The sequence below is a fragment of the Heterocephalus glaber genome, unplaced genomic scaffold (assembly GCF_053883595.1).
Source record: "Heterocephalus glaber isolate CG9 unplaced genomic scaffold, H.glaber_assembly_v1.0 deba00001537, whole genome shotgun sequence".
Classification (NCBI taxonomy): domain Eukaryota; kingdom Metazoa; phylum Chordata; class Mammalia; order Rodentia; family Bathyergidae; genus Heterocephalus; species Heterocephalus glaber.
In genome coordinates this window covers 770,232-777,494 of record NW_028258332.1, presented here as the reverse complement: position 1 = coordinate 777,494, position 7,263 = coordinate 770,232, and the positions used below count along the sequence as shown (strand labels likewise).

Genomic DNA, 7,263 nt, shown 5'->3' with positions numbered 1-7,263 from the left:
GGCGTGGACAGCTTCAGGGGGCAGCTGCTTTCTTCTCTCTGCAGTGGCGAGAGCAGCGGGCGGCACAGGGGCAGCGCACGGGTCCGGCAGCCCAAGTTTCCTTGCCCTCTCGCCTGCACCCGGGCCATCTGGAGCATTGGCGGTGGCTCCTGGGCCACGAGGGACTGGGCTGCTGCGCTGGGGCTGCCCAGCACTCTCTGGGGCTCACTGGCGCTCCCACTCCCGAGTGAACCCCACGAGTACCTTCTGACCCCGAGAACACAACTGCTAACAGCCTGCTGCTGACCGGAGCCCTACCTCTGACACAAACCACACGACGGGCATTCGATGCTGCCTGCATTCTGGGCGCGAAACGCACAAAGGGACCCGAGACCGCGCCCTTCCACAGGCACAACTGGCTGGGGCAGCAGCGGCTCCTGTGCCGTGGACGGGGAGAACTCGCGTCCACTCCCCGCAAGCTCGGTGCGAAGTCTGGGGTGCCTGCAGAGCGTGTCCCAGCGGCTGGCTCACGCATGTGGCCCACTGTGCGGTGCCCGGGCAGCGAGAGCCGACAGTGTAACCTGCACCTCCCCTCCTCACCTGCAAGTGGCTGCGGAATTTTAACTTTCCTAGCAGATCCATGTGTGTCAAAAGTAGACTGTTTCCTACGTAAATCTATGCGTTCATGACATGCTATCTTTTTCTTAATTTTCTCGGTATTTCTGGGGTACGTGGTTCTTCTAGCTTTTCAAATTGTGCAAATCTAACAAAAAACCCTCCGTGTTAGGAGGGCCCATGCTGTCCCCACTGTGCGGGCCAGCAGCCCCCTGGGGTGTGGAGCAACCAGGGCCACCCTGATGGGCATCTGGGGCTGAGGCTTCCCTGCAGGCCCTGCCCAGGCTCCACGTCCTCGCTCTGGGCCCCTGTTCTCGCCAGGGCACATACTGTCCTCCCTCCCCACCACCCAGACCTCCCTAAGCCTCCTTCCGGCACCCGGCTCTGCTCAGCGTGGGCTCCTTGAACCACAGTCTGCCAGGCTCCCGGCAGCACCGTGTTGAAGATTTGCTGGAGCAGGGCCAGGCTGGTCAGCTCGCTGCTGGCCCGGACACGGCAGAGAGTGGCATTTTTTTCTTTTTAGGTTCACTAAATTTATTTTAAAAATCATAAAACACTTCTTACAAAAGAGCATTACATTCTGCACACTGCTCTGAACAGATGCTGGGGACACGTGGATGATTGTGACTTTCCTGCCTGTCCCACCCCCAAATGTTTACAGTGACCACACACAGAGCAAGGTGTTCACAATAATTACATGGGGGAATTTTTTTTTAAACCACCAACAATGAACAAAAATAAAATCCACTCACTCTGCTGTTTTAAAATTTCGATGTTAGTTTTTGCATGCCCTCCCCCCAACCCTGTTTGTAAGGAACTAAAACATTACATCTGGTGAACAGCAAAGATTTCACTACACCTCAAATGCAGAACACCTGTGAAGCAGAGGAATGTTGGCTTTTTAAACAGAAGCAGATAAAAAAAAAAAAGATGCAGGACTCCTTCAGTTCTTCACTCGTCTTAGAAAACTTTCCAGAATACTGCTTCACACTGTTCTGCAGCAAATACTGTGCATTCTGTATCTGGTCCTGTGTTCCTGTAATGGTAATGATCCGATCTTTGGATCCTTCTAAAGGCTCATCAATTTTGATCGAAGCTCCTGATTCATGACGGATTTGTTTAATCCGCTGACCACCTTTGCCAATGATAGATCCAGCCAGATCTTTGGGAATAGTTACTTGTGTAGTAATAATAGGTCCACCAAGATCACCAGATGAGCCACGACCCCCTGCATAGGAATAACCACATCCAGAGCCACCCTGTGGTTCATACGCCATCTGCCACTCTGATGGGCTCCATGCATCTATGGCAGAGTCCTGAGTTTCATCAGCACAGAAACCAACCATGCCATCATAGTGATCTCCAGGTCTTCCTCCTCTGTCATAGGCCATTAGAGCCCCTCCTCTAGGTGGTGGTGGTGGTGGGAAAGGAAGATTCCGAGCTCTGCTACCACCCCGGCCACCTCGACCAGGAGGAGGGGGTAGTGGTGCCCGACGAGGGCTCATATCATCATAATCTCTTCTAGAGGGAGGCATGGGACGCCCACCCGACCAGGAGGCATTCTGTCAAAACCACCTCTTCCCCGCATGGGAAATCCTACAGGCTGTCCACGGCGGTCGTCAAACATCATTGTAAAACCACCGTAATCGTAAGTTTCATTGTAAAAATTGGGATCATAAGGTTGCACACGTCCTTTGATCGGAGACTCAGATATAAGGTCAAGGATGATCTTTATGCACTCTACAACCTTATCAGGCTTTCCTCCAATAAGAACAACTTGGTCAGTGGAATGAGGACAGCATTCTTGGAAAAGCTTGATTGTTGACTGAGTGTTCTCTCGGAGTTCTTTGATCTTAGCACCTTTGACCCCAATAATTCCTCCTGCCAGACCTTGATGAATTAACAGTCTCAACTCACAGTCAAAGTCACTTCCTTTATAATGTTGGTACTCTTCCAAGGTAGAGATGATTTTCTTCAGAATTTCTCCAATTCTTTCAATATCAGCACTGATACTTAATATGTGCTTGGGCCACTGCTGTCTGGGACTGAAACACTGGCATTGTAGTCTGTATGGAGAGCCTTAATATTCTTGCCTCCTTTTCCAATCACTGCCCCAGCATTCTTGCTCTGAAGCAGAATTCGTAATTCAAGCATCTCATCAGTGTTTCTAGATCTTTTAAATGCTTGCTCCTCTTCCATATTTTCTGCAGGACATTTACCAAATTCACCATCGGTTTCAGTGTTGGGGAAGGTTTCTTCAGGCTGCTCAGTTTCCATTTTCTTTTTCTTTTCTTTTTTTTTTTTGGTACCGGGGATCGAACTCCGGTCCTTGTGCTTGTGCAGCAGGCAGCGAAACCACTGAGCTAAATCCCCGGCCCCATTTTCTTGCATTAAATGGATACACCAATCTACATGCCGGAAACCAGTGTGATGAGGCAGAACGTCGAGGTCGGTGCACCAGACCAGCCGAGAGCGGCACTGAGTGTTCACAGGCAGATGAATGTGGGTGAGTGACGGGCACGGGGGGCGGCCCTGTGTTAGGGACCCGCCGTCCCCACGGGGCCAACACTGCTGTGCCACTTAGCTCTGCGCAGGCTTGTCATCACACGGTGACCCGGGGCGGAAGCCGGGCTCAGGGACGGGGGTGCTTATCCGCTCTGTCGCTGAGCAGGGGTCACGGCTGCAGCCCTCTCTGCTCTCTACCATCAGGCCTGGGCCCCTCATCCCTGGGCCCTTTAGGCACAGCCTGGGTGTCAAAGGGCAGAAGAGCCCTGGGCTGCTTTGGGAGAAGCAGATTAATAAAGACTCGAGGGGCTTGTGTTCTACTCCATGAAGCTCCCTTAACCTGCGGCTCTAGCTGGCGGGCCAGGTCCCCACGCAGTGACTCAGCATTGGCATGTGGAAGACACTGACCCGACTGCCACCTCCCCCCTCCCCGGAAGGGCTGGGTCCGAAGCAGTCAGCCCAGTGTTGCCACTATGACCCCAAATTCCCAGCAGGCAGAAGCTGAGGAACCTCTGCCCGCCAGCAGATCCACAGCCTTGCTGAGCTGTGCTCCCCAAGAGAAGGGCGGGGCTGTGGCAGAACACGCGTGGGGCAGGCATGGGAAGGCGCTCAGACCCGGAGCCGGAGCTGGAGCCAGAGACAGAGACAGCCCCGCAGCCAGGAAGGAGCAGGTGCCAGCCAGGGGCGCGACCCTGGAGGGGTGGGGCCCAGCTGCCCGGGGCTGGCCTGCTGGGGTGCAGGACTCCGGGGGTGGCTGCCCCTCCGGCCCAAGCTCAAGACACCAAGCCCCAGGGGTCCTTGGCCACAGCAGCTGCACCTCCCTGGCTAGGTGGGGGCGCTCGTGGGGCCTCCAGGGATCCGGCTCTTGCATCACCCGGGGGCAGCTCCATGTCCCGCTGGACCCCTCAGACCAGGGGCAGGAGGAGCCCCGTCAACCTCTGCAGATGCCGCCAGACTCTTGTCCCCATTGGGGTGCAACAGGGCCACATCCAGCCAGTCCCTCGGGGGCATAGGGGATGGAGGAGAGACCCTGCTGTGAGTGGGCGTGGCAGTCGGGGTGGCCACTCAGGGTCGCTTCCTTGGGCTCTCCCAGCTGCAGCCCGGCCTGGACAGGCGGCCGGCCCTCGGGTCCAGGAAGGTATGGATTCCAAGGGCAGGCTCAGCACAGTCCTGCTCCCTCCCGCCGCCTCCAAGCTCCTTCCGAGGCAGGAAGGGCTCCCTGTTGGGGACAGCAGCCCACGAGGCCTCTGGGTGGGTGTCCTCGAGCCACAGGAGATGACATGAAGGAAAATCCACAGGCTGTTTGCTGAAAGCATTGCCCTTCGAGTGAGCGCAAAAGCCCCATTTATAACTGAACTTCACATCAAGTGTATTTACCTAGAATTTAAATAATTTCACTTATGCCGGAAGCTAAGCCCTCTCTCCTTGAAGTATTTGCCGTGTGGATGAAGGCTCTGTCCGACAGGACGTCTCCTTTGCTTACTCTCGGGCACTGTAATATTTGCTCGGTACATCGCTGAAGACATGCCCTTTCTGAGCTGCACCCTCAGTCGTGGCCCGGCCCGGTGTTCACGTGGCCGCTGGCCGCATCCTGCAGGTCCCTGGTTAAGCCCAGCGCTGGCTCCAATCAAAGGTTAGCGCCTGGATTATAAACATCAGCTGTTAAACACTCTGGTATCCTGTAAGCCTTTCCACACAGAGACGCTATGTGTGAAATGCTAAAAGTTGTGCTAGTCTACCAGGTGCTCATTTAAAGGCTTAGAAAGAAAGTTGAAAACAAATGGCCTGTGTGTATCCGTGATGTAAGGGCAGTGAACTCATGCTGGCCTCAGACTGACCCCGTGTCATCACAGAGGCCCGGCTGCAGGGCCACTGGGTCCTGAGCCAGTAATCTGGGCGTTCGGAGGAAGCAGGTGGGTGCACTAAGGGCGGGACTCTACAACCTCTCTAACCCTGAGCCTCAGTTCACCCTCTGTTCAAGGGAGCTGGCGCCGGCATGAAGACCATGAGTTAAACCTGGGAGGTGCCGCAGCTGGTCCCGACTCCGACCCTCGAGCGGCTTAACCTTGTGCTCTCAGCCTCCAGGCTGTGGCCACAGTCACTGCAGCAGCAGGTCGCCTCGGGTTGGCTTCGTAGGCTTTGCTACCCAGCACCTGCTGAGGTCCCTGGGCACCCATGAGGAAACGAAGGCTGAGAAGGGGCGGGGCACTGAGCCTGGGTGCGCACAGCGCAGAACGCCCGCTCTGTGCACCACCAAGACGCGGGGTGGGGGCCGTGCTCCTTCCCAAGCTCTTGGAGCACACGGGGACTCCACAGCTGCTGCCCCTCCCTGCCACCCTCACTGTGGGCCCACAGGGCTGGGGACGCAGCAGGCAGCTGGACTCCGAGCACAGGCAGATGGGAGGGTAGGCCGGCATTGCCAGGGGCGCCCCACGGGGGTCAGATGACTGGCCTGGTGCGGAGGCAGGGCGTCAGCATCCAGGCCAAGGTTCTGGCTCCTGCCAGTGAGAGCCACTACCCACGCATGCACACACTCCGTGCATAGTGTGCATGTCCTCACTCTGTACACAACCCAACGCACACATGCACACACACGCCTGCTCACGCACTCCCACGGGCACGCGCACAGGCACACGTGCACAGGCACGCACACCGGGCCTGCTCACTGGAGTGCACAGCTGAATGCTGCTGACACTGGGTTTACGCTCAGTCCTGAGCTGTGTCCTCTACAGCACTGTGCAGCGCCCTGGCTTCTGCCCTCTCATGGAGCAGCGCCCTCAATCCTCGACGCCCCAGGTAGTGCCAGTTTCCCAGGAGGGGTGCCCTGGGGCAGGGTGCAGGTGAGAGCGGACCAGGCAAGGGGCCCCACCGTCGCCCAGCCCGTGTCATCCACCCCCTGCTGCAGGGGCCACACCAGGCCCCTGTGAGCTTGACGGGAAGCATGGGCCCCCAAGCGGAGTACAAGCAGCGACAGCAAACACCAGGAGGGGCGTGGAGAGGAGTGCTCCCCTGGGGCACCTGAGGACGCCTGCAAGGCGGATAAGCCCTGCGCCCTGCGGCACTGGCAGGCTTCGTGGAGACGAGAGGCAGCAGATCTGAAATTGCCCTGTGCGCATCCAGAACTGAGCAAACAAACAAATTTCAGGCAATTAGAGCAGCACGTAATTTGCAGGCCCTGTACAGACGAGGACAGGGCCCCACACAAGGCTCCTGACACCAACCCCACAGGTGTGGGCTGCTCTGTGGGCACAGAGGGCCCTCACCAGGGACTCCAGCTTCGAGCAAGGGAGGGCAGAGGCGGAAGGACAGCAGAGCCCCAAGGGGTGGATGGGCACAGTGCAGGGCACAGGGCACAGGGCACAGATGGGTCAAGTGTTTGTGTCATGGCACGCACACCTCTCTGGGGCCAGCAGCAGGACCTCCAGGTCCCCGAGCGTATCCACAGTCCAAGTGGCTGCTTCTAATCTCCTCCAGCCAGAGCCAAGGCAGGAAGTGCTGTGGCCCCAGGGTGCAAAATGGACCCAGGGTGGCTTGCAGGGCTCAGGGCAGGATGTAGAAAGGGCGGCATGAATGTCAGCCCACCTGGTAACCTCGGAGGGAGGGAGGGAGGAGCAATCCCGGCCGGCCGAGAACAGCTACTCTCAAAGTGCTCTGTGCTTGGCGAGTCGGGGTCAGGATGGTCGGGACCACACAGGTAGGAGGTGTCTGAGGAGAACAGGGTGCTGCTCAGCTCAGAGGACCCCCACGGGTCACGCTGCAGGTGCGAAGCAGGCCAGGAGCCCAGCAGAGGGGCAGTGGCTCAGCCCAGCCAGTTGTCCCCACACCTGCTGCCCGTGAGTGCTGGCCCGGTGAGGCCACCCGGTGGAAGTGAGAACAACAGCTGTGTGCAGTCTCGGTGGATGCTGGAGGGGACCCTGCAGAGTGCTCAGGGCTCCGCCTGGTTCCGGGGCGTGCAGTGTGCTTACACGGTGCCTGGGTCGGCTTTCAGGGACGCTGACGGGGATGTGCTGAGGTCCTCGGTACTGTGGAATAGTTTGTCTTGTATCTGACTCTTTTTGTAAGTCCAAACTGACTTTAAAGAGCACAGTTAAAAAGTAAAGGAGTGAAACAGGAGATTCCTTCCATTCTTAGTAGGTCCAGCCCAAGCAAGGATTGCAGCGTGAG

At 57.4% G+C, this 7,263-nt stretch overlaps 1 pseudogene; it reads right to left on the bottom strand.

Moving 5' to 3' along the window:
- Positions 1-1,298: 1,298 nt before the first annotated feature.
- Positions 1,299-2,886, bottom strand: LOC101726121 (heterogeneous nuclear ribonucleoprotein K pseudogene; annotated as a pseudogene).
- Positions 2,887-7,263: the final 4,377 nt, after the last annotated feature.